General features: G+C 47.1%; 61 non-coding genes and 15 pseudogenes across 61 annotated transcripts; all 76 read right to left on the bottom strand.

Annotated features, from left to right (window-relative positions):
- Nucleotides 1–444: 444 nt before the first annotated feature.
- On the bottom strand, nt 445–553 carry LOC138546198 (5S ribosomal RNA; annotated as a pseudogene).
- Nucleotides 554–659: 106 nt separating this feature from the next.
- On the bottom strand, nt 660–778 carry LOC138541259 (5S ribosomal RNA). Its single transcript, XR_011289269.1, has one exon. It is a non-coding gene; the product is annotated as a 5S ribosomal RNA (ribosomal RNA).
- Nucleotides 779–884: 106 nt separating this feature from the next.
- On the bottom strand, nt 885–1,003 carry LOC138550041 (5S ribosomal RNA). Its single transcript, XR_011293806.1, has one exon. It is a non-coding gene; the product is annotated as a 5S ribosomal RNA (ribosomal RNA).
- Nucleotides 1,004–1,109: 106 nt separating this feature from the next.
- LOC138538477 (5S ribosomal RNA) lies at nt 1,110–1,228 on the bottom strand. Its single transcript, XR_011286575.1, has one exon. It is a non-coding gene; the product is annotated as a 5S ribosomal RNA (ribosomal RNA).
- Nucleotides 1,229–1,692: 464 nt separating this feature from the next.
- Nucleotides 1,693–1,801, bottom strand: LOC138543419 (5S ribosomal RNA; annotated as a pseudogene).
- Nucleotides 1,802–1,906: 105 nt separating this feature from the next.
- Nucleotides 1,907–2,025, bottom strand: LOC138537173 (5S ribosomal RNA). The gene has a single exon (XR_011285317.1). It is a non-coding gene; the product is annotated as a 5S ribosomal RNA (ribosomal RNA).
- Nucleotides 2,026–2,131: 106 nt separating this feature from the next.
- Nucleotides 2,132–2,250, bottom strand: LOC138540562 (5S ribosomal RNA). The gene has a single exon (XR_011288605.1). It is a non-coding gene; the product is annotated as a 5S ribosomal RNA (ribosomal RNA).
- Nucleotides 2,251–2,356: 106 nt separating this feature from the next.
- Nucleotides 2,357–2,475, bottom strand: LOC138548910 (5S ribosomal RNA). The gene has a single exon (XR_011292702.1). It is a non-coding gene; the product is annotated as a 5S ribosomal RNA (ribosomal RNA).
- A 463-nt stretch (nt 2,476–2,938) lies between these two features.
- LOC138546197 (5S ribosomal RNA) lies at nt 2,939–3,047 on the bottom strand (annotated as a pseudogene).
- A 106-nt stretch (nt 3,048–3,153) lies between these two features.
- LOC138547733 (5S ribosomal RNA) lies at nt 3,154–3,272 on the bottom strand. Its single transcript, XR_011291563.1, has one exon. It is a non-coding gene; the product is annotated as a 5S ribosomal RNA (ribosomal RNA).
- A 106-nt stretch (nt 3,273–3,378) lies between these two features.
- LOC138550040 (5S ribosomal RNA) lies at nt 3,379–3,497 on the bottom strand. The gene has a single exon (XR_011293805.1). It is a non-coding gene; the product is annotated as a 5S ribosomal RNA (ribosomal RNA).
- Nucleotides 3,498–3,603: 106 nt separating this feature from the next.
- LOC138539715 (5S ribosomal RNA) lies at nt 3,604–3,722 on the bottom strand. The gene has a single exon (XR_011287779.1). It is a non-coding gene; the product is annotated as a 5S ribosomal RNA (ribosomal RNA).
- A 106-nt stretch (nt 3,723–3,828) lies between these two features.
- On the bottom strand, nt 3,829–3,947 carry LOC138542069 (5S ribosomal RNA). Its single transcript, XR_011290058.1, has one exon. It is a non-coding gene; the product is annotated as a 5S ribosomal RNA (ribosomal RNA).
- A 463-nt stretch (nt 3,948–4,410) lies between these two features.
- On the bottom strand, nt 4,411–4,519 carry LOC138545012 (5S ribosomal RNA; annotated as a pseudogene).
- Nucleotides 4,520–4,625: 106 nt separating this feature from the next.
- LOC138541829 (5S ribosomal RNA) lies at nt 4,626–4,744 on the bottom strand. The gene has a single exon (XR_011289825.1). It is a non-coding gene; the product is annotated as a 5S ribosomal RNA (ribosomal RNA).
- A 106-nt stretch (nt 4,745–4,850) lies between these two features.
- Nucleotides 4,851–4,969, bottom strand: LOC138541036 (5S ribosomal RNA). The gene has a single exon (XR_011289054.1). It is a non-coding gene; the product is annotated as a 5S ribosomal RNA (ribosomal RNA).
- A 106-nt stretch (nt 4,970–5,075) lies between these two features.
- Nucleotides 5,076–5,194, bottom strand: LOC138550039 (5S ribosomal RNA). Its single transcript, XR_011293804.1, has one exon. It is a non-coding gene; the product is annotated as a 5S ribosomal RNA (ribosomal RNA).
- A 106-nt stretch (nt 5,195–5,300) lies between these two features.
- Nucleotides 5,301–5,419, bottom strand: LOC138539714 (5S ribosomal RNA). Its single transcript, XR_011287778.1, has one exon. It is a non-coding gene; the product is annotated as a 5S ribosomal RNA (ribosomal RNA).
- Nucleotides 5,420–5,525: 106 nt separating this feature from the next.
- Nucleotides 5,526–5,644, bottom strand: LOC138537171 (5S ribosomal RNA). Its single transcript, XR_011285316.1, has one exon. It is a non-coding gene; the product is annotated as a 5S ribosomal RNA (ribosomal RNA).
- Nucleotides 5,645–5,750: 106 nt separating this feature from the next.
- LOC138540551 (5S ribosomal RNA) lies at nt 5,751–5,869 on the bottom strand. Its single transcript, XR_011288594.1, has one exon. It is a non-coding gene; the product is annotated as a 5S ribosomal RNA (ribosomal RNA).
- Nucleotides 5,870–5,975: 106 nt separating this feature from the next.
- LOC138548909 (5S ribosomal RNA) lies at nt 5,976–6,094 on the bottom strand. The gene has a single exon (XR_011292701.1). It is a non-coding gene; the product is annotated as a 5S ribosomal RNA (ribosomal RNA).
- A 463-nt stretch (nt 6,095–6,557) lies between these two features.
- LOC138546196 (5S ribosomal RNA) lies at nt 6,558–6,666 on the bottom strand (annotated as a pseudogene).
- Nucleotides 6,667–6,772: 106 nt separating this feature from the next.
- On the bottom strand, nt 6,773–6,891 carry LOC138547732 (5S ribosomal RNA). The gene has a single exon (XR_011291562.1). It is a non-coding gene; the product is annotated as a 5S ribosomal RNA (ribosomal RNA).
- A 106-nt stretch (nt 6,892–6,997) lies between these two features.
- Nucleotides 6,998–7,116, bottom strand: LOC138550038 (5S ribosomal RNA). Its single transcript, XR_011293803.1, has one exon. It is a non-coding gene; the product is annotated as a 5S ribosomal RNA (ribosomal RNA).
- A 106-nt stretch (nt 7,117–7,222) lies between these two features.
- LOC138539713 (5S ribosomal RNA) lies at nt 7,223–7,341 on the bottom strand. Its single transcript, XR_011287777.1, has one exon. It is a non-coding gene; the product is annotated as a 5S ribosomal RNA (ribosomal RNA).
- Nucleotides 7,342–7,447: 106 nt separating this feature from the next.
- Nucleotides 7,448–7,566, bottom strand: LOC138542067 (5S ribosomal RNA). The gene has a single exon (XR_011290057.1). It is a non-coding gene; the product is annotated as a 5S ribosomal RNA (ribosomal RNA).
- Nucleotides 7,567–8,029: 463 nt separating this feature from the next.
- Nucleotides 8,030–8,138, bottom strand: LOC138545614 (5S ribosomal RNA; annotated as a pseudogene).
- A 106-nt stretch (nt 8,139–8,244) lies between these two features.
- LOC138537740 (5S ribosomal RNA) lies at nt 8,245–8,363 on the bottom strand. Its single transcript, XR_011285866.1, has one exon. It is a non-coding gene; the product is annotated as a 5S ribosomal RNA (ribosomal RNA).
- A 106-nt stretch (nt 8,364–8,469) lies between these two features.
- Nucleotides 8,470–8,588, bottom strand: LOC138541035 (5S ribosomal RNA). The gene has a single exon (XR_011289053.1). It is a non-coding gene; the product is annotated as a 5S ribosomal RNA (ribosomal RNA).
- Nucleotides 8,589–8,694: 106 nt separating this feature from the next.
- On the bottom strand, nt 8,695–8,813 carry LOC138550037 (5S ribosomal RNA). The gene has a single exon (XR_011293802.1). It is a non-coding gene; the product is annotated as a 5S ribosomal RNA (ribosomal RNA).
- Nucleotides 8,814–8,919: 106 nt separating this feature from the next.
- Nucleotides 8,920–9,038, bottom strand: LOC138539712 (5S ribosomal RNA). The gene has a single exon (XR_011287776.1). It is a non-coding gene; the product is annotated as a 5S ribosomal RNA (ribosomal RNA).
- A 106-nt stretch (nt 9,039–9,144) lies between these two features.
- On the bottom strand, nt 9,145–9,263 carry LOC138542184 (5S ribosomal RNA). The gene has a single exon (XR_011290171.1). It is a non-coding gene; the product is annotated as a 5S ribosomal RNA (ribosomal RNA).
- A 464-nt stretch (nt 9,264–9,727) lies between these two features.
- On the bottom strand, nt 9,728–9,836 carry LOC138543417 (5S ribosomal RNA; annotated as a pseudogene).
- Nucleotides 9,837–9,941: 105 nt separating this feature from the next.
- On the bottom strand, nt 9,942–10,060 carry LOC138541033 (5S ribosomal RNA). Its single transcript, XR_011289051.1, has one exon. It is a non-coding gene; the product is annotated as a 5S ribosomal RNA (ribosomal RNA).
- Nucleotides 10,061–10,166: 106 nt separating this feature from the next.
- LOC138550036 (5S ribosomal RNA) lies at nt 10,167–10,285 on the bottom strand. Its single transcript, XR_011293801.1, has one exon. It is a non-coding gene; the product is annotated as a 5S ribosomal RNA (ribosomal RNA).
- Nucleotides 10,286–10,391: 106 nt separating this feature from the next.
- LOC138539711 (5S ribosomal RNA) lies at nt 10,392–10,510 on the bottom strand. Its single transcript, XR_011287775.1, has one exon. It is a non-coding gene; the product is annotated as a 5S ribosomal RNA (ribosomal RNA).
- Nucleotides 10,511–10,616: 106 nt separating this feature from the next.
- Nucleotides 10,617–10,735, bottom strand: LOC138542183 (5S ribosomal RNA). Its single transcript, XR_011290170.1, has one exon. It is a non-coding gene; the product is annotated as a 5S ribosomal RNA (ribosomal RNA).
- Nucleotides 10,736–11,199: 464 nt separating this feature from the next.
- On the bottom strand, nt 11,200–11,308 carry LOC138543416 (5S ribosomal RNA; annotated as a pseudogene).
- Nucleotides 11,309–11,413: 105 nt separating this feature from the next.
- LOC138549477 (5S ribosomal RNA) lies at nt 11,414–11,532 on the bottom strand. The gene has a single exon (XR_011293260.1). It is a non-coding gene; the product is annotated as a 5S ribosomal RNA (ribosomal RNA).
- Nucleotides 11,533–11,638: 106 nt separating this feature from the next.
- On the bottom strand, nt 11,639–11,757 carry LOC138540539 (5S ribosomal RNA). The gene has a single exon (XR_011288583.1). It is a non-coding gene; the product is annotated as a 5S ribosomal RNA (ribosomal RNA).
- Nucleotides 11,758–11,863: 106 nt separating this feature from the next.
- Nucleotides 11,864–11,982, bottom strand: LOC138548908 (5S ribosomal RNA). Its single transcript, XR_011292700.1, has one exon. It is a non-coding gene; the product is annotated as a 5S ribosomal RNA (ribosomal RNA).
- A 463-nt stretch (nt 11,983–12,445) lies between these two features.
- Nucleotides 12,446–12,554, bottom strand: LOC138546194 (5S ribosomal RNA; annotated as a pseudogene).
- Nucleotides 12,555–12,660: 106 nt separating this feature from the next.
- On the bottom strand, nt 12,661–12,779 carry LOC138542447 (5S ribosomal RNA). Its single transcript, XR_011290428.1, has one exon. It is a non-coding gene; the product is annotated as a 5S ribosomal RNA (ribosomal RNA).
- A 106-nt stretch (nt 12,780–12,885) lies between these two features.
- LOC138550035 (5S ribosomal RNA) lies at nt 12,886–13,004 on the bottom strand. Its single transcript, XR_011293800.1, has one exon. It is a non-coding gene; the product is annotated as a 5S ribosomal RNA (ribosomal RNA).
- A 106-nt stretch (nt 13,005–13,110) lies between these two features.
- LOC138539710 (5S ribosomal RNA) lies at nt 13,111–13,229 on the bottom strand. The gene has a single exon (XR_011287774.1). It is a non-coding gene; the product is annotated as a 5S ribosomal RNA (ribosomal RNA).
- Nucleotides 13,230–13,335: 106 nt separating this feature from the next.
- On the bottom strand, nt 13,336–13,454 carry LOC138538476 (5S ribosomal RNA). The gene has a single exon (XR_011286574.1). It is a non-coding gene; the product is annotated as a 5S ribosomal RNA (ribosomal RNA).
- A 463-nt stretch (nt 13,455–13,917) lies between these two features.
- On the bottom strand, nt 13,918–14,026 carry LOC138543415 (5S ribosomal RNA; annotated as a pseudogene).
- A 105-nt stretch (nt 14,027–14,131) lies between these two features.
- On the bottom strand, nt 14,132–14,250 carry LOC138540528 (5S ribosomal RNA). Its single transcript, XR_011288572.1, has one exon. It is a non-coding gene; the product is annotated as a 5S ribosomal RNA (ribosomal RNA).
- A 106-nt stretch (nt 14,251–14,356) lies between these two features.
- Nucleotides 14,357–14,475, bottom strand: LOC138549657 (5S ribosomal RNA). Its single transcript, XR_011293433.1, has one exon. It is a non-coding gene; the product is annotated as a 5S ribosomal RNA (ribosomal RNA).
- A 463-nt stretch (nt 14,476–14,938) lies between these two features.
- Nucleotides 14,939–15,047, bottom strand: LOC138546193 (5S ribosomal RNA; annotated as a pseudogene).
- Nucleotides 15,048–15,153: 106 nt separating this feature from the next.
- On the bottom strand, nt 15,154–15,272 carry LOC138547731 (5S ribosomal RNA). The gene has a single exon (XR_011291561.1). It is a non-coding gene; the product is annotated as a 5S ribosomal RNA (ribosomal RNA).
- A 106-nt stretch (nt 15,273–15,378) lies between these two features.
- Nucleotides 15,379–15,497, bottom strand: LOC138550033 (5S ribosomal RNA). The gene has a single exon (XR_011293798.1). It is a non-coding gene; the product is annotated as a 5S ribosomal RNA (ribosomal RNA).
- Nucleotides 15,498–15,603: 106 nt separating this feature from the next.
- LOC138539709 (5S ribosomal RNA) lies at nt 15,604–15,722 on the bottom strand. Its single transcript, XR_011287773.1, has one exon. It is a non-coding gene; the product is annotated as a 5S ribosomal RNA (ribosomal RNA).
- A 106-nt stretch (nt 15,723–15,828) lies between these two features.
- On the bottom strand, nt 15,829–15,947 carry LOC138538475 (5S ribosomal RNA). The gene has a single exon (XR_011286573.1). It is a non-coding gene; the product is annotated as a 5S ribosomal RNA (ribosomal RNA).
- A 463-nt stretch (nt 15,948–16,410) lies between these two features.
- Nucleotides 16,411–16,519, bottom strand: LOC138545011 (5S ribosomal RNA; annotated as a pseudogene).
- A 106-nt stretch (nt 16,520–16,625) lies between these two features.
- Nucleotides 16,626–16,744, bottom strand: LOC138541731 (5S ribosomal RNA). The gene has a single exon (XR_011289731.1). It is a non-coding gene; the product is annotated as a 5S ribosomal RNA (ribosomal RNA).
- A 106-nt stretch (nt 16,745–16,850) lies between these two features.
- Nucleotides 16,851–16,969, bottom strand: LOC138536982 (5S ribosomal RNA). Its single transcript, XR_011285136.1, has one exon. It is a non-coding gene; the product is annotated as a 5S ribosomal RNA (ribosomal RNA).
- Nucleotides 16,970–17,075: 106 nt separating this feature from the next.
- On the bottom strand, nt 17,076–17,194 carry LOC138542328 (5S ribosomal RNA). Its single transcript, XR_011290314.1, has one exon. It is a non-coding gene; the product is annotated as a 5S ribosomal RNA (ribosomal RNA).
- Nucleotides 17,195–17,300: 106 nt separating this feature from the next.
- LOC138539707 (5S ribosomal RNA) lies at nt 17,301–17,419 on the bottom strand. The gene has a single exon (XR_011287771.1). It is a non-coding gene; the product is annotated as a 5S ribosomal RNA (ribosomal RNA).
- A 106-nt stretch (nt 17,420–17,525) lies between these two features.
- On the bottom strand, nt 17,526–17,644 carry LOC138542182 (5S ribosomal RNA). Its single transcript, XR_011290169.1, has one exon. It is a non-coding gene; the product is annotated as a 5S ribosomal RNA (ribosomal RNA).
- A 464-nt stretch (nt 17,645–18,108) lies between these two features.
- On the bottom strand, nt 18,109–18,217 carry LOC138543414 (5S ribosomal RNA; annotated as a pseudogene).
- Nucleotides 18,218–18,322: 105 nt separating this feature from the next.
- On the bottom strand, nt 18,323–18,441 carry LOC138548300 (5S ribosomal RNA). The gene has a single exon (XR_011292107.1). It is a non-coding gene; the product is annotated as a 5S ribosomal RNA (ribosomal RNA).
- Nucleotides 18,442–18,547: 106 nt separating this feature from the next.
- LOC138540517 (5S ribosomal RNA) lies at nt 18,548–18,666 on the bottom strand. The gene has a single exon (XR_011288561.1). It is a non-coding gene; the product is annotated as a 5S ribosomal RNA (ribosomal RNA).
- Nucleotides 18,667–18,772: 106 nt separating this feature from the next.
- LOC138548907 (5S ribosomal RNA) lies at nt 18,773–18,891 on the bottom strand. The gene has a single exon (XR_011292699.1). It is a non-coding gene; the product is annotated as a 5S ribosomal RNA (ribosomal RNA).
- A 454-nt stretch (nt 18,892–19,345) lies between these two features.
- On the bottom strand, nt 19,346–19,464 carry LOC138542489 (5S ribosomal RNA). Its single transcript, XR_011290469.1, has one exon. It is a non-coding gene; the product is annotated as a 5S ribosomal RNA (ribosomal RNA).
- A 106-nt stretch (nt 19,465–19,570) lies between these two features.
- Nucleotides 19,571–19,689, bottom strand: LOC138550032 (5S ribosomal RNA). The gene has a single exon (XR_011293797.1). It is a non-coding gene; the product is annotated as a 5S ribosomal RNA (ribosomal RNA).
- Nucleotides 19,690–19,795: 106 nt separating this feature from the next.
- LOC138539706 (5S ribosomal RNA) lies at nt 19,796–19,914 on the bottom strand. The gene has a single exon (XR_011287770.1). It is a non-coding gene; the product is annotated as a 5S ribosomal RNA (ribosomal RNA).
- Nucleotides 19,915–20,020: 106 nt separating this feature from the next.
- LOC138538474 (5S ribosomal RNA) lies at nt 20,021–20,139 on the bottom strand. Its single transcript, XR_011286572.1, has one exon. It is a non-coding gene; the product is annotated as a 5S ribosomal RNA (ribosomal RNA).
- Nucleotides 20,140–20,602: 463 nt separating this feature from the next.
- On the bottom strand, nt 20,603–20,711 carry LOC138547009 (5S ribosomal RNA; annotated as a pseudogene).
- Nucleotides 20,712–20,817: 106 nt separating this feature from the next.
- Nucleotides 20,818–20,936, bottom strand: LOC138547730 (5S ribosomal RNA). Its single transcript, XR_011291560.1, has one exon. It is a non-coding gene; the product is annotated as a 5S ribosomal RNA (ribosomal RNA).
- Nucleotides 20,937–21,042: 106 nt separating this feature from the next.
- Nucleotides 21,043–21,161, bottom strand: LOC138536981 (5S ribosomal RNA). The gene has a single exon (XR_011285135.1). It is a non-coding gene; the product is annotated as a 5S ribosomal RNA (ribosomal RNA).
- A 106-nt stretch (nt 21,162–21,267) lies between these two features.
- On the bottom strand, nt 21,268–21,386 carry LOC138548288 (5S ribosomal RNA). Its single transcript, XR_011292096.1, has one exon. It is a non-coding gene; the product is annotated as a 5S ribosomal RNA (ribosomal RNA).
- A 106-nt stretch (nt 21,387–21,492) lies between these two features.
- On the bottom strand, nt 21,493–21,611 carry LOC138540505 (5S ribosomal RNA). Its single transcript, XR_011288549.1, has one exon. It is a non-coding gene; the product is annotated as a 5S ribosomal RNA (ribosomal RNA).
- Nucleotides 21,612–21,717: 106 nt separating this feature from the next.
- On the bottom strand, nt 21,718–21,836 carry LOC138548906 (5S ribosomal RNA). The gene has a single exon (XR_011292698.1). It is a non-coding gene; the product is annotated as a 5S ribosomal RNA (ribosomal RNA).
- A 463-nt stretch (nt 21,837–22,299) lies between these two features.
- On the bottom strand, nt 22,300–22,408 carry LOC138546192 (5S ribosomal RNA; annotated as a pseudogene).
- Nucleotides 22,409–22,514: 106 nt separating this feature from the next.
- Nucleotides 22,515–22,633, bottom strand: LOC138547728 (5S ribosomal RNA). The gene has a single exon (XR_011291558.1). It is a non-coding gene; the product is annotated as a 5S ribosomal RNA (ribosomal RNA).
- Nucleotides 22,634–22,701: the final 68 nt, after the last annotated feature.

Below are 22,701 nucleotides of genomic sequence, written 5' to 3'. Positions count from 1 at the left end.
TTACTCTTATGCATTTGCATTTAGTAAGCTAAGCCATGCAGCCACTTGCAACATGATACCACGCTCATCGCTCGATCAGGCTCGATCAGGCGAGATATATAAGACTGGTGGGCCCATTCAGGACTCCTATGTCTGGTAGGATAACTTTAATTCATCCATCCTGTGTCTGTTGCAGGGAGGTGGAGAGAACAATCAACACAATAATGGTTTTCTTTCATGCCTCTTGAAGGACTCAATATTCTCTGTACTGCATTACATGTGAAAGTCGATTTATTACCCATGAACACACTACCTGTATGCTAATTCTATGTAAAAAGGTAGCTATAGCCCTCATGATGTTGTCCAACATTTCCGCTATAAAACGGGATACAATTATTTTGGAAACATACCAAATTTGAAAAATAATTGAGAAGTTGCGCAATTACTAATCATGGAGCACAAAAAAGCCTACAGCACCTGGTATTCCCAGGCAGTCTCCCATCCAGGTACTAACTAGGCCTGACCCTGCTTAGCTTCCGAGATCGGGCACATTCAGTGTGGTGTGGCCGTAGGCTCTGGGCCTAGTGAGTTTTGTACTTTTAAGCATCTAGTCGGCTAGACCTTGCAGTTTTGAAAGGCAATTGTGAAATGGCTCACTTCCTGAACTTGGAGCACAAAAAAGCCTACAGCACCTGGTATTCCCAGGTGGTCTCCCATCCAGGTACTAACTAGGCCGGACACTGCTTAGCTTCCGAGATCAGACGAGATCGGGCGCAATCAGTGTGGTGTGGCCGTAGGCTCTGGGCCTAGTGAGTTTTGTACTTTTAAGCATCTAGTCAGCTAGACCTTGCAGTTTTGAAAGGCAATTGAGAAATGGCTCACTTCCTGAACTTGGAGCACAAAAAAGCCTACAGCACCTGGTATTCCCAGGCGGTCTCCCATCCAGGTACTAACGAGGCCCGACACTGCTTAGCTTCCGAGATCAGACGAGATCGGGCGCATTCAGTGTGGTGTGGCCGTAGGCTCTGGGCCTAGTGAGTTTTGTACTTTTAAGCATCTAGTAGGCTAGACCTTGCAGTTTTAAAAGGCAATTGAGAAAGGGCTCACTTCCTGAACTTGGAGCACAAAAAAGCCTACAGCACCTGGTATTCCCAGGCGGTCTCCCATCCAGGTACTAACTAGGCCTGACACTGCTTAACTTCCGAGATCAGTCGAGATCGGGTGCATTCAGTGTGGTGTGGCCGTAGGCTCTAGGAATGCTAAGAATATTACTCTTATGCATTTGCATTTAGTAAGCTAAGCCATGCAGCCACTTGCAACATGATACCACGCTCATCGCTCGATCAGGCTCGATCAGGCGAGATATATAAGACTGGTGGGCCCATTCAGGACTCCTATGTCTGGTAGGATAACTTTAATTCATCCATCCTGTGTCTGTTGCAGGGAGGTGGAGAGAACAATCAACACAATAATGGTTTTCTTTCATGCCTCTTGAAGGACTCAATATTCTCTGTACTGCATTACATGTGAAAGTTGATTTATTACCCATGAACACACTACCTGTATGCTAATTCTATGTAAAAAGGTAGCTCCAGCCCTCATGATGTTGTCCAACATTTCCGCTATAAAACGGGATACAATTATTTTGGAAACATACCAAATTTGAAAAATAATTGAGAAGTTGCGCAATTACTAATCATGGAGCACAAAAAAAGCCTACAGCACCTGGTATTCCCAGGCAGTCTCCCATCCAGGTACTAACTAGGCCCGACCCTGCTTAGCTTCCGAGATCGGGCGCATTCAGTGTGGTGTGGCCGTAGGCTCTGGGCCTAGTGAGTTTGTACTTTTAAGCATCTAGTCGGCTAGACCTTGCAGTTTTGAAAGGCAATTGTGAAATGGCTCACTTCCTGAACTTGGAGCACAAAAAAGCCTACAGCACCTGGTATTCCCAGGTGGTCTCCCATCCAGGTACTAACTAGGCCCGACACTGCTTAGCTTCTGAGATCAGACGAGATCGGGCGCATTCAGTGTGGTGTGGCCGTAGGCTCTGGGCCTAGTGAGTTTTGTACTTTTAAGCATCTATTCGGCTAGACCTTGCAGTTTTGAAAGGCAATTGAGAAATGGCTCACTTCCTGAACTTGGAGTACAAAAAAGCCTACAGCACCTGGTATTCCCAGGCGGTCTCCCATCCAGGTACTAACTAGGCCCGACACTGCTTAGCTTCTGAGATCAGACGAGATCAGGCGCATTCAGTGTGGTGTGGCCGTAGGCTCTGGGCCTAGTGAGTGTTGTACTTTTAAGCATCTAGTCGGCTAGACCTTGCAGTTTTAAAAGGCAATTGAGAAAGGGCTCACTTCCTGAACTTGGAGCACAAAAAAGCCTACAGCACCTGGTATTCCCAGGCGGTCTCCCATCCAGGTACTAACTAGGCCTGACACTGCTTAACTTCCGAGATCAGACGAGATCGGGTGCATTCAGTGTGGTGTGGCCGTAGGCTCTAGGAATGCTAAGAATATTACTCTTATGCATTTGCATTTAGTAAGCTAAGCCATGCAGCCACTTGCAACATGATACCACGCTCATCGCTCGATCAGGCTCGATCAGGCGAGATATATAAGACTGGTGGGCCCATTCAGGACTCCTATGTCTGGTAGGATAACTTTAATTCATCCATCCTGTGTCTGTTGCAGGGAGGTGGAGAGAACAATCAACACAATAATGGTTTTCTTTCATGCCTCTTGAAGGACTCAATATTCTCTGTACTGCATTACATGTGAAAGTCGATTTATTACCCATGAACACACTACCTGTATGCTAATTCTATGTAAAAAGGTAGCTCCAGCCCTCATGATGTTGTCCAACATTTCCGCTATAAAACGGGATACAATTATTTTGGAAACATACCAAATTTGAAAAATAATTGAGAAGTTGCGCAATTACTAATCATGGAGCACAAAAAAGCCTACAGCACCTGGTATTCCCAGGCAGTCTCCCATCCAGGTACTAACTAGGCCTGACCCTGCTTAGCTTCCGAGATCGGGCACATTCAGTGTGGTGTGGCCGTAGGCTCTGGGCCTAGTGAGTTTTGTACTTTTAAGCATCTAGTCGGCTAGACCTTGCAGTTTTGAAAGGCAATTGTGAAATGGCTCACTTCCTGAACTTGGAGCACAAAAAAGCCTACAGCACCTGGTATTCCCAGGTGGTCTCCCATCCAGGTACTAACTAGGCCCGACACTGCTTAGCTTCCGAGATCAGACGAGATCGGGCGCAATCAGTGTGGTGTGGCCGTAGGCTCTGGGCCTAGTGAGTTTTGTACTTTTAAGCATCTAGTCAGCTAGACCTTGCAGTTTTGAAAGGCAATTGAGAAATGGCTCACTTCCTGAACTTGGAGCACAAAAAAGCCTACAGCACCTGGTATTCCCAGGCGGTCTCCCATCCAGGTACTAACGAGGCCCGACACTGCTTAGCTTCCGAGATCAGACGAGATCGGGCGCATTCAGTGTGGTGTGGCCGTAGGCTCTGGTTCTTGTGAGGTTTGTACTTTTAAGCATCTAGTCGGCTAGACCTTGCAGTTTTGAAAGGCAATTGAGAAATGGCTCACTTCCTGAACTTGGAGTACAAAAAAGCCTACAGCACCTGGTATTCCCAGGCGGTCTTCCATCCAGGTACTAACTAGGCCCGACACTGCTTAGCTTCTGAGATCAGACGAGATCAGGCACATTCAGTGTGGTGTGGCCGTAGGCTCTGGGCCTAGTGAGTTTTGTACTTTTAAGCATCTAGTCGGCTAGACCTTGCAGTTTTAAAAGGCAATTGAGAAAGGGCTCACTTCCTGAACTTGGAGCACAAAAAAGCCTACAGCACCTGGTATTCCCAGGCGGTCTCCCATCCAGGTACTAACTAGGCCTGACACTGCTTAACTTCCGAGATCAGTCAAGATCGGGTGCATTCAGTGTGGTGTGGCCGTAGGCTCTAGGAATGCTAAGAATATTACTCTTATGCATTTGCATTTAGTAAGCTAAGCCATGCAGCCACTTGCAACATGATACCACGCTCATCGCTCGATCAGGCTCGATCAGGCGAGATATATAAGACTGGTGGGCCCATTCAGGACTCCTATGTCTGGTAGGATAACTTTAATTCATCCATCCTGTGTCTGTTGCAGGGAGGTGGAGAGAACAATCAACACAATAATGGTTTTCTTTCATGCCTCTTGAAGGACTCAATATTCTCTGTACTGCATTACATGTGAAAGTCGATTTATTACCCATGAACACACTACCTGTATGCTAATTCTATGTAAAAAGGTAGCTCCAGCCCTCATGATGTTGTCCAACATTTCCGCTATAAAACGGGATACAATTATTTTGGAAACATACCAAATTTGAAAAATAATTGAGAAGTTGCGCAATTACTAATCATGGAGCACAAAAAAGCCTACAGCACCTGGTATTCCCAGGCAGTCTCCCATCCAGGTACTAACTAGGCCTGACCCTGCTTAGCTTCCGAGATCGGGCGCATTCAGTGTGGTGTGGCCGTAGGCTCTGGGCCTAGTGAGTTTTTTACTTTTAAGCATCTAGTCGGCTAGACCTTGCAGTTTTGAAAGGCAATTGTGAAATGGCTCACTTCCTGAACTTTGAGCACAAAAAAGCCTACAGCACCTGGTATTCCCAGGTGGTCTCCCATCCAGGTACTAACTAGGCCCGACACTGCTTAGCTTCCGAGATCAGACAAGATCGGGCGCAATTAGTGTGGTGTGGCCGTAGGCTCTGGGCCTAGTGAGTTTTGTACTTTTAAGCATCTAGTCAGCTAGACCTTGCAGTTTTGAAAGGCAATTGAGAAATGGCTCACTTCCTGAACTTGGAGCACAAAAAAGCCTACAGCACCTGGTATTCCCAGGCGGTCTCCCATCCAGGTACTAACGAGGCCCGACACTGCTTAGCTTCCGAGATCAGACGAGATCAGGCGCAATCAGTGTGGTGTGGCCGTAGGCTCTGGGCCTAGTGAGTTTTGTACTTTTAAGCATCTAGTCAGCTAGACCTTGCAATTTTGAAAGGCAATTGAGAAATGGCTCACTTCCTGAACTTGGAGCACAAAAAAGCCTACAGCACCTGGTATTCCCAGGCGGTCTCCCATCCAGGTACTAACGAGGCCCGACACTGCTTAGCTTCCGAGATCAGACGAGATCGGGCGCATTCAGTGTGGTGTGGCCGTAGGCTCTGGTTCTTGTGAGTTTTGTACTTTTAAGCATCTAGTCGGCTAGACCTTGCAGTTTTGAAAGGCAATTGAGAAATGGCTCACTTCCTGAACTTGGAGTACAAAAAAGCCTACAGCACCTGGTATTCCCAGGCGGTCTTCCATCCAGGTACTAACTAGGCCCGACACTGCTTAGCTTCTGAGATCAGACGAGATCAGGCACATTCAGTGTGGTGTGGCCGTAGGCTCTGGGCCTAGTGAGTTTTGTACTTTTAAGCATCTAGTCGGCTAGACCTTGCAGTTTTAAAAGGCAATTGAGAAAGGGCTCACTTCCTGAACTTGGAGCACAAAAAAGCCTACAGCACCTGGTATTCCCAGGTGGTCTCCCATCCAGGTACTAACTAGGCCCGACACTGCTTAGCTTCTGAGATCAGACGAGATCGGGCGCATTCAGTGTGGTGTGGCCGTAGGCTCTGGGCCTAGTGAGTTTTGTACTTTTAAGCATCTATTCGGCTAGACCTTGCAGTTTTGAAAGGCAATTGAGAAATGGCTCACTTCCTGAACTTGGAGTACAAAAAAGCCTACAGCACCTGGTATTCCCAGGCGGTCTCCCATCCAGGTACTAACTAGGCCCGACACTGCTTAGCTTCTGAGATCAGACGAGATCAGGCGCATTCAGTGTGGTGTGGCCGTAGGCTCTGGGCCTAGTGAGTGTTGTACTTTTAAGCATCTAGTCGGCTAGACCTTGCAGTTTTAAAAGGCAATTGAGAAAGGGCTCACTTCCTGAACTTGGAGCACAAAAAAGCCTACAGCACCTGGTATTCCCAGGCGGTCTCCCATCCAGGTACTAACTAGGCCTGACACTGCTTAACTTCCGAGATCAGACGAGATCGGGTGCATTCAGTGTGGTGTGGCCGTAGGCTCTAGGAATGCTAAGAATATTACTCTTATGCATTTGCATTTAGTAAGCTAAGCCATGCAGCCACTTGCAACATGATACCACGCTCATCGCTCGATCAGGCTCGATCAGGCGAGATATATAAGACTGGTGGGCCCATTCAGGACTCCTATGTCTGGTAGGATAACTTTAATTCATCCATCCTGTGTCTGTTGCAGGGAGGTGGAGAGAACAATCAACACAATAATGGTTTTCTTTCATGCCTCTTGAAGGACTCAATATTCTCTGTACTGCATTACATGTGAAAGTCGATTTATTACCCATGAACACACTACCTGTATGCTAATTCTATGTAAAAAGGTAGCTCCAGCCCTCATGATGTTGTCCAACATTTCCGCTATAAAACGGGATACAATTATTTTGGAAACATACCAAATTTGAAAAATAATTGAGAAGTTGCGCAATTACTAATCATGGAGCACAAAAAAGCCTACAGCACCTGGTATTCCCAGGCAGTCTCCCATCCAGGTACTAACTAGGCCTGACCCTGCTTAGCTTCCGAGATCGGGCACATTCAGTGTGGTGTGGCCGTAGGCTCTGGGCCTAGTGAGTTTTGTACTTTTAAGCATCTAGTCGGCTAGACCTTGCAGTTTTGAAAGGCAATTGTGAAATGGCTCACTTCCTGAACTTGGAGCACAAAAAAGCCTACAGCACCTGGTATTCCCAGGTGGTCTCCCATCCAGGTACTAACTAGGCCCGACACTGCTTAGCTTCCGAGATCAGACGAGATCGGGCGCAATCAGTGTGGTGTGGCCGTAGGCTCTGGGCCTAGTGAGTTTTGTACTTTTAAGCATCTAGTCAGCTAGACCTTGCAGTTTTGAAAGGCAATTGAGAAATGGCTCACTTCCTGAACTTGGAGCACAAAAAAGCCTACAGCACCTGGTATTCCCAGGCGGTCTCCCATCCAGGTACTAACGAGGCCCGACACTGCTTAGCTTCCGAGATCAGACGAGATCGGGCGCATTCAGTGTGGTGTGGCCGTAGGCTCTGGTTCTTGTGAGTTTTGTACTTTTAAGCATCTAGTCGGCTAGACCTTGCAGTTTTGAAAGGCAATTGAGAAATGGCTCACTTCCTGAACTTGGAGTACAAAAAAGCCTACAGCACCTGGTATTCCCAGGCGGTCTTCCATCCAGGTACTAACTAGGCCCGACACTGCTTAGCTTCTGAGATCAGACGAGATCAGGCACATTCAGTGTGGTGTGGCCGTAGGCTCTGGGCCTAGTGAGTTTTGTACTTTTAAGCATCTAGTCGGCTAGACCTTGCAGTTTTAAAAGGCAATTGAGAAAGGGCTCACTTCCTGAACTTGGAGCACAAAAAAGCCTACAGCACCTGGTATTCCCAGGCGGTCTCCCATCCAGGTACTAACTAGGCCTGACACTGCTTAACTTCCGAGATCAGTCAAGATCGGGTGCATTCAGTGTGGTGTGGCCGTAGGCTCTAGGAATGCTAAGAATATTACTCTTATGCATTTGCATTTAGTAAGCTAAGCCATGCAGCCACTTGCAACATGATACCACGCTCATCGCTCGATCAGGCTCGATCAGGCGAGATATATAAGACTGGTGGGCCCATTCAGGACTCCTATGTCTGGTAGGATAACTTTAATTCATCCATCCTGTGTCTGTTGCAGGGAGGTGGAGAGAACAATCAACACAATAATGGTTTTCTTTCATGCCTCTTGAAGGACTCAATATTCTCTGTACTGCATTACATGTGAAAGTCGATTTATTACCCATGAACACACTACCTGTATGCTAATTCTATGTAAAAAGGTAGCTCCAGCCCTCATGATGTTGTCCAACATTTCCGCTATAAAACGGGATACAATTATTTTGGAAACATACCAAATTTGAAAAATAATTGAGAAGTTGCGCAATTACTAATCATGGAGCACAAAAAAGCCTACAGCACCTGGTATTCCCAGGCAGTCTCCCATCCAGGTACTAACTAGGCCTGACCCTGCTTAGCTTCCGAGATCGGGCGCATTCAGTGAGGTGTGGCCGTAGGCTCTGGGCCTAGTGAGTTTTTTACTTTTAAGCATCTAGTCGGCTAGACCTTGCAGTTTTGAAAGGCAATTGTGAAATGGCTCACTTCCTGAACTTGGAGCACAAAAAAGCCTACAGCACCTGGTATTCCCAGGTGGTCTCCCATCCAGGTACTAACTAGGCCCGACACTGCTTAGCTTCCGAGATCAGACAAGATCGGGCGCAATCAGTGTGGTGTGGCCGTAGGCTCTGGGCCTAGTGAGTTTTGTACTTTTAAGCATCTAGTCAGCTAGACCTTGCAGTTTTGAAAGGCAATTGAGAAATGGCTCACTTCCTGAACTTGGAGCACAAAAAAGCCTACAGCACCTGGTATTCCCAGGCGGTCTCCCATCCAGGTACTAACGAGGCCCGACACTGCTTAGCTTCCGAGATCAGACGAGATCAGGCGCAATCAGTGTGGTGTGGCCGTAGGCTCTGGGCCTAGTGAGTTTTGTACTTTTAAGCATCTAGTCAGCTAGACCTTGCAATTTTGAAAGGCAATTGAGAAATGGCTCACTTCCTGAACTTGGAGCACAAAAAAGCCTACAGCACCTGGTATTCCCAGGCGGTCTCCCATCCAGGTACTAACGAGGCCCGACACTGCTTAGCTTCCGAGATCAGACGAGATCGGGCGCATTCAGTGTGGTGTGGCCGTAGGCTCTGGTTCTTGTGAGTTTTGTACTTTTAAGCATCTAGTCGGCTAGACCTTGCAGTTTTGAAAGGCAATTGAGAAATGGCTCACTTCCTGAACTTGGAGTACAAAAAAGCCTACAGCACCTGGTATTCCCAGGCGGTCTTCCATCCAGGTACTAACTAGGCCCGACACTGCTTAGCTTCTGAGATCAGACGAGATCAGGCACATTCAGTGTGGTGTGGCCGTAGGCTCTGGGCCTAGTGAGTTTTGTACTTTTAAGCATCTAGTCGGCTAGACCTTGCAGTTTTAAAAGGCAATTGAGAAAGGGCTCACTTCCTGAACTTGGAGCACAAAAAAGCCTACAGCACCTGGTATTCCCAGGCGGTCTCCCATCCAGGTACTAACTAGGCCTGACACTGCTTAACTTCTGAGATCAGTCGAGATCGGGTGCATTCAGTGTGGTGTGGCCGTAGGCTCTAGGAATGCTAAGAATATTACTCTTATGCATTTGCATTTAGTAAGCTAAGCCATGCAGCCACTTGCAACATGATACCACGCTCATCGCTCGATCAGGCTCGATCAGGCGAGATATATAAGACTGGTGGGCCCATTCAGGACTCCTATGTCTGGTAGGATAACTTTAATTCATCCATCCTGTGTCTGTTGCAGGGAGGTGGAGAGAACAATCAACACAATAATGGTTTTCTTTCATGCCTCTTGAAGGACTCAATATTCTCTGTACTGCATTACATGTGAAAGTTGATTTATTACCCATGAACACACTACCTGTATGCTAATTCTATGTAAAAAGGTAGCTCCAGCCCTCATGATGTTGTCCAACATTTCCGCTATAAAACGGGATACAATTATTTTGGAAACATACCAAATTTGAAAAATAATTGAGAAGTTGCGCAATTACTAATCATGGAGCACAAAAAAAGCCTACAGCACCTGGTATTCCCAGGCAGTCTCCCATCCAGGTACTAACTAGGCCCGACCCTGCTTAGCTTCCGAGATCGGGCGCATTCAGTGTGGTGTGGCCGTAGGCTCTGGGCCTAGTGAGTTTGTACTTTTAAGCATCTAGTCGGCTAGACCTTGCAGTTTTGAAAGGCAATTGTGAAATGGCTCACTTCCTGAACTTGGAGCACAAAAAAGCCTACAGCACCTGGTATTCCCAGGCGGTCTCCCATCCAGGTACTAACGAGGCCCGACACTGCTTAGCTTCCGAGATCAGACGAGATCAGGCGCAATCAGTGTGGTGTGGCCGTAGGCTCTGGGCCTAGTGAGTTTTGTACTTTTAAGCATCTAGTCAGCTAGACCTTGCAATTTTGAAAGGCAATTGAGAAATGGCTCACTTCCTGAACTTGGAGCACAAAAAAGCCTACAGCACCTGGTATTCCCAGGCGGTCTCCCATCCAGGTACTAACGAGGCCCGACACTGCTTAGCTTCCGAGATCAGACGAGATCGGGCGCATTCAGTGTGGTGTGGCCGTAGGCTCTGGTTCTTGTGAGTTTTGTACTTTTAAGCATCTAGTCGGCTAGAACTTGCAGTTTTGAAAGGCAATTGAGAAATGGCTCACTTCCTGAACTTGGAGTACAAAAAAGCCTACAGCACCTGGTATTCCCAGGCGGTCTTCCATCCAGGTACTAACTAGGCCCGACACTGCTTAGCTTCTGAGATCAGACGAGATCAGGCACATTCAGTGTGGTGTGGCCGTAGGCTCTGGGCCTAGTGAGTTTTGTACTTTTAAGCATCTAGTCGGCTAGACCTTGCAGTTTTAAAAGGCAATTGAGAAAGGGCTCACTTCCTGAACTTGGAGCACAAAAAAGCCTACAGCACCTGGTATTCCCAGGCGGTCTCCCATCCAGGTACTAACTAGGCCTGACACTGCTTAACTTCTGAGATCAGTCGAGATCGGGTGCATTCAGTGTGGTGTGGCCGTAGGCTCTAGGAATGCTAAGAATATTACTCTTATGCATTTGCATTTAGTAAGCTAAGCCATGCAGCCACTTGCAACATGATACCACGCTCATCGCTCGATCAGGCTCGATCAGGCGAGATATATAAGACTGGTGGGCCCATTCAGGACTCCTATGTCTGGTAGGATAACTTTAATTCATCCATCCTGTGTCTGTTGCAGGGAGGTGGAGAGAACAATCAACACAATAATGGTTTTCTTTCATGCCTCTTGAAGGACTCAATATTCTCTGTACTGCATTACATGTGAAAGTTGATTTATTACCCATGAACACACTACCTGTATGCTAATTCTATGTAAAAAGGTAGCTCCAGCCCTCATGATGTTGTCCAACATTTCCGCTATAAAACGGGATACAATTATTTTGGAAACATACCAAATTTGAAAAATAATTGAGAAGTTGCGCAATTACTAATCATGGAGCACAAAAAAAGCCTACAGCACCTGGTATTCCCAGGCAGTCTCCCATCCAGGTACTAACTAGGCCCGACCCTGCTTAGCTTCCGAGATCGGGCGCATTCAGTGTGGTGTGGCCGTAGGCTCTGGGCCTAGTGAGTTTGTACTTTTAAGCATCTAGTCGGCTAGACCTTGCAGTTTTGAAAGGCAATTGTGAAATGGCTCACTTCCTGAACTTGGAGCACAAAAAAGCCTACAGCACCTGGTATTCCCAGGTGGTCTCCCATCCAGGTACTAACTAGGCCCGACACTGCTTAGCTTCCGAGATCAGACGAGATCAGGCGCATTCAGTGTGGTGTGGCCGTAGGCTCTGGGCCTAGTGAGTGTTGTACTTTTAAGCATCTAGTCGGCTAGACCTTGCAGTTTTGAAAGGCAATTGAGAAATGGCTCACTTCCTGAACTTGGAGTACAAAAAAGCCTACAGCACCTGGTATTCCCAGGCGGTCTCCCATCCAGGTACTAACTAGGCCCGACACTGCTTAGCTTCTGAGATCAGACGAGATCAGGCGCATTCAGTGTGGTGTGGCCGTAGGCTCTGGGCCTAGTGAGTGTTGTACTTTTAAGCATCTAGTCGGCTAGACCTTGCAGTTTTAAAAGGCAATTGAGAAAGGGCTCACTTCCTGAACTTGGAGCACAAAAAAGCCTACAGCACCTGGTATTCCCAGGCGGTCTCCCATCCAGGTACTAACTAGGCCTGACACTGCTTAACTTCCGAGATCAGACGAGATCGGGTGCATTCAGTGTGGTGTGGCCGTAGGCTCTAGGAATGCTAAGAATATTACTCTTATGCATTTGCATTTAGTAAGCTAAGCCATGCAGCCACTTGCAACATGATACCACGCTCATCGCTCGATCAGGCTCGATCAGGCGAGATATATAAGACTGGTGGGCCCATTCAGGACTCCTATGTCTGGTAGGATAACTTTAATTCATCCATCCTGTGTCTGTTGCAGGGAGGTGGAGAGAACAATCAACACAATAATGGTTTTCTTTCATGCCTCTTGAAGGACTCAATATTCTCTGTACTGCATTACATGTGAAAGTCGATTTATTACCCATGAACACACTACCTGTATGCTAATTCTATGTAAAAAGGTAGCTCCAGCCCTCATGATGTTGTCCAACATTTCCGCTATAAAACGGGATACAATTATTTTGGAAACATACCAAATTTGAAAAATAATTGAGAAGTTGCGCAATTACTAATCATGGAGCACAAAAAAGCCTACAGCACCTGGTATTCCCAGGCAGTCTCCCATCCAGGTACTAACTAGGCCTGACCCTGCTTAGCTTCCGAGATCGGGCACATTCAGTGTGGTGTGGCCGTAGGCTCTGGGCCTAGTGAGTTTTGTACTTTTAAGCATCTAGTCGGCTAGACCTTGCAGTTTTGAAAGGCAATTGTGAAATGGCTCACTTCCTGAACTTGGAGCACAAAAAAGCCTACAGCACCTGGTATTCCCAGGTGGTCTCCCATCCAGGTACTAACTAGGCCGGACACTGCTTAGCTTCCGAGATCAGACAAGATCGGGCGCAATCAGTGTGGTGTGGCCGTAGGCTCTGGCCCTAGTGAGTTTTGTACTTTTAAGCATCTAGTCAGCTAGACCTTGCAGTTTTGAAAGGCAATTGAGAAATGGCTCACTTCCTGAACTTGGAGCACAAAAAAGCCTACAGCACCTGGTATTCCCAGGCGGTCTCCCATCCAGGTACTAACGAGGCCCGACACTGCTTAGCTTCCGAGATCAGACGAGATCGGGCGCATTCAGTGTGGTGTGGCCGTAGGCTCTGGTTCTTGTGAGTTTTGTACTTTTAAGCATCTAGTCGGCTAGACCTTGCAGTTTTGAAAGGCAATTGAGAAATGGCTCACTTCCTGAACTTGGAGTACAAAAAAGCCTACAGCACCTGGTATTCCCAGGCGGTCTTCCATCCAGGTACTAACTAGGCCCGACACTGCTTAGCTTCTGAGATCAGACGAGATCAGGCACATTCAGTGTGGTGTGGCCGTAGGCTCTGGGCCTAGTGAGTTTTGTACTTTTAAGCATCTAGTCGGCTAGACCTTGCAGTTTTAAAAGGCAATTGAGAAAGGGCTCACTTCCTGAACTTGGAGCACAAAAAAGCCTACAGCACCTGGTATTCCCAGGCGGTCTCCCATCCAGGTACTAACTAGGCCTGACACTGCTTAACTTCCGAGATCAGTCGAGATCGGGTGCATTCAGTGTGGTGTGGCCGTAGGCTCTAGGAATGCTAAGAATATTACTCTTATGCATTTGCATTTAGTAAGCTAAGCCATGCAGCCACTTGCAACATGATACCACGCTCATCGCTCGATCAGGCTCGATCAGGCGAGATATATAAGACTGGTGGGCCCATTCAGGACTCCTATGTCTGGTAGGATAACTTTAATTCATCCATCCTGTGTCTGTTGCAGGGAGGTGGAGAGAACAATCAACACAATAATGGTTTTCTTTCATGCCTCTTGAAGGACTCAATATTCTCTGTACTGCATTACATGTGAAAGTCGATTTATTACCCATGAACACACTACCTGTATGCTAATTCTATGTAAAAAGGTAGCTCCAGCCCTCATGATGTTGTCCAACATTTCCGCTATAAAACGGGATACAATTATTTTGGAAACATACCAAATTTGAAAAATAATTGAGAAGTTGCGCAATTACTAATCATGGAGCACAAAAAAGCCTACAGCACCTGGTATTCCCAGGCAGTCTCCCATCCAGGTACTAACTAGGCCCGACCCTGCTTAGCTTCCGAGATCGGGCGCATTCAGTGTGGTGTGGCCGTAGGCTCTGGGCCTAGTGAGTTTGTACTTTTAAGCATCTAGTCGGCTAGACCTTGCAGTTTTGAAAGGCAATTGAGAAATGGCTCACTTCCTGAACTTGGAGTACAAAAAAGCCTACAGCACCTGGTATTCCCAGGCGGTCTCCCATCCAGGTACTAACTAGGCCCGACACTGCTTAGCTTCTGAGATCAGACGAGATCAGGCGCATTCAGTGTGGTGTGGCCGTAGGCTCTGGGCCTAGTGAGTGTTGTACTTTTAAGCATCTAGTCGGCTAGACCTTGCAGTTTTAAAAGGCAATTGAGAAAGGGCTCACTTCCTGAACTTGGAGCACAAAAAAGCCTACAGCACCTGGTATTCCCAGGCGGTCTCCCATCCAGGTACTAATTAGGCCTGACACTGCTTAACTTCCGAGATCAGACGAGATCGGGTGCATTCAGTGTGGTGTGGCCGTAGGCTCTAGGAATGCTAAGAATATTACTCTTATGCATTTGCATTTAGTAAGCTAAGCCATGCAGCCACTTGCAACATGATACCACGCTCATCGCTCGATCAGGCTCGATCAGGCGAGATATATAAGACTGGTGGGCCCATTCAGGACTCCTATGTCTGGTAGGATAACTTTAATTCATCCATCCTGTGTCTGTTGCAGGGAGGTGGAGAGAACAATCAACACAATAATGGTTTTCTTTCATGCCTCTTGAAGGACTCAATATTCTCTGTACTGCATTACATGTGAAAGTCGATTTATTACCCATGAACACACTACCTGTATGCTAATTCTATGTAAAAAGGTAGCTCCAGCCCTCATGATGTTGTCCAACATTTCCGCTATAAAACGGGATACAATTATTTTGGAAACATACCAAATTTGAAAAATAATTGAGAAGTTGCGCAATTACTAATCATGGAGCACAAAAAAGCCTACAGCACCTGGTATTCCCAGGCAGTCTCCCATCCAGGTACTAACTAGGCCTGACCCTGCTTAGCTTCCGAGATCGGGCACATTCAGTGTGGTGTGGCCGTAGGCTCTGGGCCTAGTGAGTTTTGTACTTTTAAGCATCTAGTCGGCTAGACCTTGCAGTTTTGAAAGGCAATTGTGAAATGGCTCACTTCCTGAACTTGGAGCACAAAAAAGCCTACAGCACCTGGTATTCCCAGGTGGTCTCCCATCCAGGTACTAACTAGGCCCGACACTGCTTAGCTTCCGAGATCAGACGAGATCGGGCGCAATCAGTGTGGTGTGGCCGTAGGCTCTGGGCCTAGTGAGTTTTGTACTTTTAAGCATCTAGTCAGCTAGACCTTGCAGTTTTGAAAGGCAATTGAGAAATGGCTCACTTCCTGAACTTGGAGCACAAAAAAGCCTACAGCACCTGGTATTCCCAGGCGGTCTCCCATCCAGGTACTAACGAGGCCCGACACTGCTTAGCTTCCGAGATCAGACGAGATCGGGCGCATTCAGTGTGGTGTGGCCGTAGGCTCTGGTTCTTGTGAGTTTTGTACTTTTAAGCATCTAGTCGGCTAGACCTTGCAGTTTTGAAAGGCAATTGAGAAATGGCTCACTTCCTGAACTTGGAGTACAAAAAAGCCTACAGCACCTGGTATTCCCAGGCGGTCTTCCATCCAGGTACTAACTAGGCCCGACACTGCTTAGCTTCTGAGATCAGACGAGATCAGGCACATTCAGTGTGGTGTGGCCGTAGGCTCTGGGCCTAGTGAGTTTTGTACTTTTAAGCATCTAGTCGGCTAGACCTTGCAGTTTTAAAAGGCAATTGAGAAAGGGCTCACTTCCTGAACTTGGAGCACAAAAAAGCCTACAGCACCTGGTATTCCCAGGCGGTCTCCCATCCAGGTACTAACTAGGCCTGACACTGCTTAACTTCCGAGATCAGTCGAGATCGGGTGCATTCAGTGTGGTGTGGCCGTAGGCTCTAGGAATGCTAAGAATATTACTCTTATGCATTTGCATTTAGTAAGCTAAGCCATGCAGCCACTTGCAACATGATACCACGCTCATCGCTCGATCAGGCTCGATCAGGCGAGATATATAAGACTGGTGGGCCCATTCAGGACTCCTATGTCTGGTAGGATAACTTTAATTCATCCATCCTGTGTCTGTTGCAGGGAGGTGGAGAGAACAATCAACACAATAATGGTTTTCTTTCATGCCTCTTGAAGGACTCAATATTCTCTGTACTGCATTACATGTGAAAGTCGATTTATTACCCATGAACACACTACCTGTATGCTAATTCTATGTAAAAAGGTAGCTCCAGCCCTCATGATGTTGTCCAACATTTCCGCTATAAAACGGGATACAATTATTTTGGAAACATACCAAATTTGAAAAATAATTGAGAAGTTGCGCAATTACTAATCATGGAGCACAAAAAAGCCTACAGCACCTGGTATTCCCAGGCAGTCTCCCATCCAGGTACTAACTAGGCCTGACCCTGCTTAGCTTCCGAGATCGGGCGCATTCAGTGTGGTGTGGCCGTAGGCTCTGGGCCTAGTGAGTTTTGTACTTTTAAGCATCTAGTCGGCTAGACCTTGCAGTTTTGAAAGGCAATTGTGAAATGGCTCACTTCCTGAACTTGGAGCACAAAAAAGCCTACAGCACCTGGTATTCCCAGGTGGTCTCCCATCCAGGTACTAACTAGGCCCGACACTGCTTAGCTTCCAAGATCAGACAAGATCGGGCGCAATCAGTGTGGTGTGGCCGTAGGCTCTGGGCCTAGTGAGTTTTGTACTTTTAAGCATCTAGTCAGCTAGACCTTGCAGTTTTGAAAGGCAATTGAGAAATGGCTCACTTCCTGAACTTGGAGCACAAAAAAGCCTACAGCACCTGGTATTCCCAGGCGGTCTCCCATCCAGGTACTAACGAGGCCCGACACTGCTTAGCTTCCGAGATCAGACGAGATCGGGCGCAATCAGTGTGGTGTGGCCGTAGGCTCTGGGCCTAGTGAGTTTTGTACTTTTAAGCATCTAGTCAGCTAGACCTTGCAATTTTGAAAGGCAATTGAGAAATGGCTCACTTCCTGAACTTGGAGCACAAAAAAGCCTACAGCACCTGGTATTCCCAGGCGGTCTCCCATCCAGGTACTAACGAGGCCCGACACTGCTTAGCTGCCTAGATCAGACGAGATCGGGCGCATTCAGTGTGGTGTGGCCGTAGGCTCTGGTTCTTGTGAGTTTTGTACTTTTAAGCATCTAGTCGGCTAGACCTTGCAGTTTTGAAAGGCAATTGAGAAATGGCTCACTTCCTGAACTTGGAGTACAAAAAAGCCTACAGCACCTGGTATTCCCAGGCGGTCTTCCATCCAGGTACTAACTAGGCCCGACACTGCTTAGCTTCTGAGATCAGACGAGATCAGGCACATTCAGTGTGGTGTGGCCGTAGGCTCTGGGCCTAGTGAGTTTTGTACTTTTAAGCATCTAGTCGGCTAGACCTTGCAGTTTTAAAAGGCAATTGAGAAAGGGCTCACTTCCTGAACTTGGAGCACAAAAAAGCCTACAGCACCTGGTATTCCCAGGCGGTCTCCCATCCAGGTACTAACTAGGCCTGACACTGCTTAACTTCTGAGATCAGTCGAGATCGGGTGCATTCAGTGTGGTGTGGCCGTAGGCTCTAGGAATGCTAAGAATATTACTCTTATGCATTTGCATTTAGTAAGCTAAGCCATGCAGCCACTTGCAACATGATACCACGCTCATCGCTCGATCAGGCTCGATCAGGCGAGATATATAAGACTGGTGGGCCCATTCAGGACTCCTATGTCTGGTAGGATAACTTTAATTCATCCATCCTGTGTCTGTTGCAGGGAGGTGGAGAGAACAATCAACACAATAATGGTTTTCTTTCATGCCTCTTGAAGGACTCAATATTCTCTGTACTGCATTACATGTGAAAGTTGATTTATTACCCATGAACACACTACCTGTATGCTAATTCTATGTAAAAAGGTAGCTCCAGCCCTCATGATGTTGTCCAACATTTCCGCTATAAAACGGGATACAATTATTTTGGAAACATACCAAATTTGAAAAATAATTGAGAAGTTGCGCAATTACTAATCATGGAGCACAAAAAAAGCCTACAGCACCTGGTATTCCCAGGCAGTCTCCCATCCAGGTACTAACTAGGCCCGACCCTGCTTAGCTTCCGAGATCGGGCGCATTCAGTGTGGTGTGGCCGTAGGCTCTGGGCCTAGTGAGTTTGTACTTTTAAGCATCTAGTCGGCTAGACCTTGCAGTTTTGAAAGGCAATTGTGAAATGGCTCACTTCCTGAACTTGGAGCACAAAAAAGCCTACAGCACCTGGTATTCCCAGGTGGTCTCCCATCCAGGTACTAACTAGGCCCGACACTGCTTAGCTTCCGAGATCAGACGAGATCGGGCGCATTCAGTGTGGTGTGGCCGTAGGCTCTGGGCCTAGTGAGTTTTGTACTTTTAAGCATCTAGTCGGCTAGACCTTGCAGTTTTGAAAGGCAATTGAGAAATGGCTCACTTCCTGAACTTGGAGTACAAAAAAGCCTACAGCACCTGGTATTCCCAGGCGGTCTCCCATCCAGGTACTAACTAGGCCCGACACTGCTTAGCTTCTGAGATCAGACGAGATCAGGCGCATTCAGTGTGGTGTGGCCGTAGGCTCTGGGCCTAGTGAGTGTTGTACTTTTAAGCATCTAGTCGGCTAGACCTTGCAGTTTTAAAAGGCAATTGAGAAAGGGCTCACTTCCTGAACTTGGAGCACAAAAAAGCCTACAGCACCTGGTATTCCCAGGCGGTCTCCCATCCAGGTACTAACTAGGCCTGACACTGCTTAACTTCCGAGATCAGACGAGATCGGGTGCATTCAGTGTGGTGTGGCCGTAGGCTCTAGGAATGCTAAGAATATTACTCTTATGCATTTGCATTTAGTAAGCTAAGCCATGCAGCCACTTGCAACATGATACCACGCTCATCGCTCGATCAGGCGAGATATATAAGACTGGTGGGCCCATTCAGGACTCCTATGTCTGGTAGGATAACTTTAATTCATCCATCCTGTGTCTGTTGCAGGGAGGTGGAGAGAACAATCAACACAATAATGGTTTTCTTTCATGCCTCTTGAAGGACTCAATATTCTCTGTACTGCATTACATGTGAAAGTCGATTTATTACCCATGAACACACTACCTGTATGCTAATTCTATGTAAAAAGGTAGCTCCAGCCCTCATGATGTTGTCCAACATTTCCGCTATAAAACGGGATACAATTATTTTGGAAACATACCAAATTTGAAAAATAATTGAGAAGTTGCGCAATTACTAATCATGGAGCACAAAAAAAGCCTACAGCACCTGGTATTCCCAGGCAGTCTCCCATCCAGGTACTAACTAGGCCTGACCCTGCTTAGCTTCCGAGATCAGACGAGATCGGGCGCAATCAGTGTGGTGTGGCCGTAGGCTCTGGGCCTAGTGAGTTTTGTACTTTTAAGCATCTAGTCAGCTAGACCTTGCAGTTTTGAAAGGCAATTGAGAAATGGCTCACTTCCTGAACTTGGAGCACAAAAAAGCCTACAGCACCTGGTATTCCCAGGCGGTCTCCCATCCAGGTACTAACGAGGCCCGACACTGCTTAGCTTCCGAGATCAGACGAGATCGGGCGCATTCAGTGTGGTGTGGCCGTAGGCTCTGGTTCTTGTGAGTTTTGTACTTTTAAGCATCTAGTCGGCTAGACCTTGCAGTTTTGAAAGGCAATTGAGAAATGGCTCACTTCCTGAACTTGGAGTACAAAAAAGCCTACAGCACCTGGTATTCCCAGGCGGTCTTCCATCCAGGTACTAACTAGGCCCGACACTGCTTAGCTTCTGAGATCAGACGAGATCAGGCACATTCAGTGTGGTGTGGCCGTAGGCTCTGGGCCTAGTGAGTTTTGTACTTTTAAGCATCTAGTCGGCTAGACCTTGCAGTTTTAAAAGGCAATTGAGAAAGGGCTCACTTCCTGAACTTGGAGCACAAAAAAGCCTACAGCACCTGGTATTCCCAGGCGGTCTCCCATCCAGGTACTAACTAGGCCTGACACTGCTTAACTTCCGAGATCAGTCGAGATCGGGTGCATTCAGTGTGGTGTGGCCGTAGGCTCTAGGAATGCTAAGAATATTACTCTTATGCATTTGCATTTAGTAAGCTAAGCCATGCAGCCACTTGCAACATGATACCACGCTCATCGCTCGATCAGGCTCGATCAGGCGAGATATATAAGACTGGTGGGCCCATTCAGGACTCCTATGTCTGGTAGGATAACTTTAATTCATCCATCCTGTGTCTGTTGCAGGGAGGTGGAGAGAACAATCAACACAATAATGGTTTTCTTTCATGCCTCTTGAAGGACTCAATATTCTCTGTACTGCATTACATGTGAAAGTCGATTTATTACCCATGAACACACTACCTGTATGCTAATTCTATGTAAAAAGGTAGCTCCAGCCCTCATGATGTTGTCCAACATTTCCGCTATAAAACGGGATACAATTATTTTGGAAACATACCAAATTTGAAAAATAATTGAGAAGTTGCGCAATTACTAATCATGGAGCACAAAAAAGCCTACAGCACCTGGTATTCCCAGGCAGTCTCCCATCCAGGTACTAACTAGGCTTGACCCTGCTTAGCTTCCGAGATCGGGCGCATTCAGTGTGGTGTGGCCGTAGGCTCTGGGCCTAGTGAGTTTTGTACTTTTAAGCATCTAGTCGGCTAGACCTTGCAGTTTTGAAAGGCAATTGTGAAATGGCTCACTTCCTGAACTTGGAGCACAAAAAAGCCTACAGCACCTGGTATTCCCAGGTGGTCTCCCATCCAGGTACTAACTAGGCCCGACACTGCTTAGCTTCCGAGATCAGACGAGATCGGGCGCAATCAGTGTGGTGTGGCCGTAGGCTCTGGGCCTAGTGAGTTTTGTACTTTTAAGCATCTAGTCAGCTAGACCTTGCAGTTTTGAAAGGCAATTGAGAAATGGCTCACTTCCTGAACTTGGAGCACAAAAAAGCCTACAGCACCTGGTATTCCCAGGCGGTCTCCCATCCAGGTACTAACGAGGCCCGACACTGCTTAGCTTCCGAGATCAGACGAGATCGGGCGCAATCAGTGTGGTGTGGCCGTAGGCTCTGGGCCTAGTGAGTTTTGTACTTTTAAGCATCTAGTCAGCTAGACCTTGCAATTTTGAAAGGCAATTGAGAAATGGCTCACTTCCTGAACTTGGAGCACAAAAAAGCCTACAGCACCTGGTATTCCCAGGTGGTCTCCCATCCAGGTACTAACTAGGCCCGACACTGCTTAGCTTCCGAGATCAGACGAGATCGGGCGCATTCAGTGTGGTGTGGCCGTAGGCTCTGGGCCTAGTGAGTTTTGTACTTTTAAGCATCTAGTCGGCTAGACCTTGCAGTTTTGAAAGGCAATTGAGAAATGGCTCACTTCCTGAACTTGGAGTACAAAAAAGCCTACAGCACCTGGTATTCCCAGGCGGTCTCCCATCCAGGTACTAACTAGGCCCGACACTGCTTAGCTTCTGAGATCAGACGAGATCAGGCGCATTCAGTGTGGTGTGGCCGTAGGCTCTGGGCCTAGTGAGTGTTGTACTTTTAAGCATCTAGTCGGCTAGACCTTGCAGTTTTAAAAGGCAATTGAGAAAGGGCTCACTTCCTGAACTTGGAGCACAAAAAAGCCTACAGCACCTGGTATTCCCAGGCGGTCTCCCATCCAGGTACTAACTAGGCCTGACACTGCTTAACTTCCGAGATCAGACGAGATCGGGTGCATTCAGTGTGGTGTGGCCGTAGGCTCTAGGAATGCTAAGAATATTACTCTTATGCATTTGCATTTAGTAAGCTAAGCCATGCAGCCACTTGCAACATGATACCACGCTCATCGCTCGATCAGGCTCGATCAGGCGAGATATATAAGACTGGTGGGCCCATTCAGGACTCCTATGTCTGGTAGGATAACTTTAATTCATCCATCCTGTGTCTGTTGCAGGGAGGTGGAGAGAACAATCAACACAATAATGGTTTTCTTTCATGCCTCTTGAAGGACTCAATATTCTCTGTACTGCATTACATGTGAAAGTCGATTTATTACCCATGAACACACTACCTGTATGCTAATTCTATGTAAAAAGGTAGCTCCAGCCCTCATGATGTTGTCCAACATTTCCGCTATAAAACGGGATACAATTATTTTGGAAACATACCAAATTTGAAAAATAATTGAGAAGTTGCGCAATTACTAATCATGGAGCACAAAAAAGCCTACAGCACCTGGTATTCCCAGGCAGTCTCCCATCCAGGTACTAACTAGGCCTGACCCTGCTTAGCTTCCGAGATCGGGCACATTCAGTGTGGTGTGGCCGTAGGCTCTGGGCCTAGTGAGTTTTGTACTTTTAAGCATCTAGTCGGCTAGACCTTGCAGTTTTGAAAGGCAATTGTGAAATGGCTCACTTCCTGAACTTGGAGCACAAAAAAGCCTACAGCACCTGGTATTCCCAGGTGGTCTCCCATCCAGGTACTAACTAGGCCCGACACTGCTTAGCTTCCGAGATCAGACGAGATCGGGCGCAATCAGTGTGGTGTGGCCGTAGGCTCTGGGCCTAGTGAGTTTTGTACTTTTAAGCATCTAGTCAGCTAGACCTTGCAGTTTTGAAAGGCAAT

This window comes from Ambystoma mexicanum, unplaced genomic scaffold (genome assembly GCF_040938575.1).
Source record: "Ambystoma mexicanum isolate Mex_15411 unplaced genomic scaffold, UKY_AmexF1_1 Mex_scaf10, whole genome shotgun sequence".
Lineage (NCBI taxonomy): Eukaryota > Metazoa > Chordata > Amphibia > Caudata > Ambystomatidae > Ambystoma > Ambystoma mexicanum.
The sequence above is the reverse complement of the archived record's forward strand: the minus strand, read 5'-3'. Positions and strand labels throughout refer to the sequence as shown.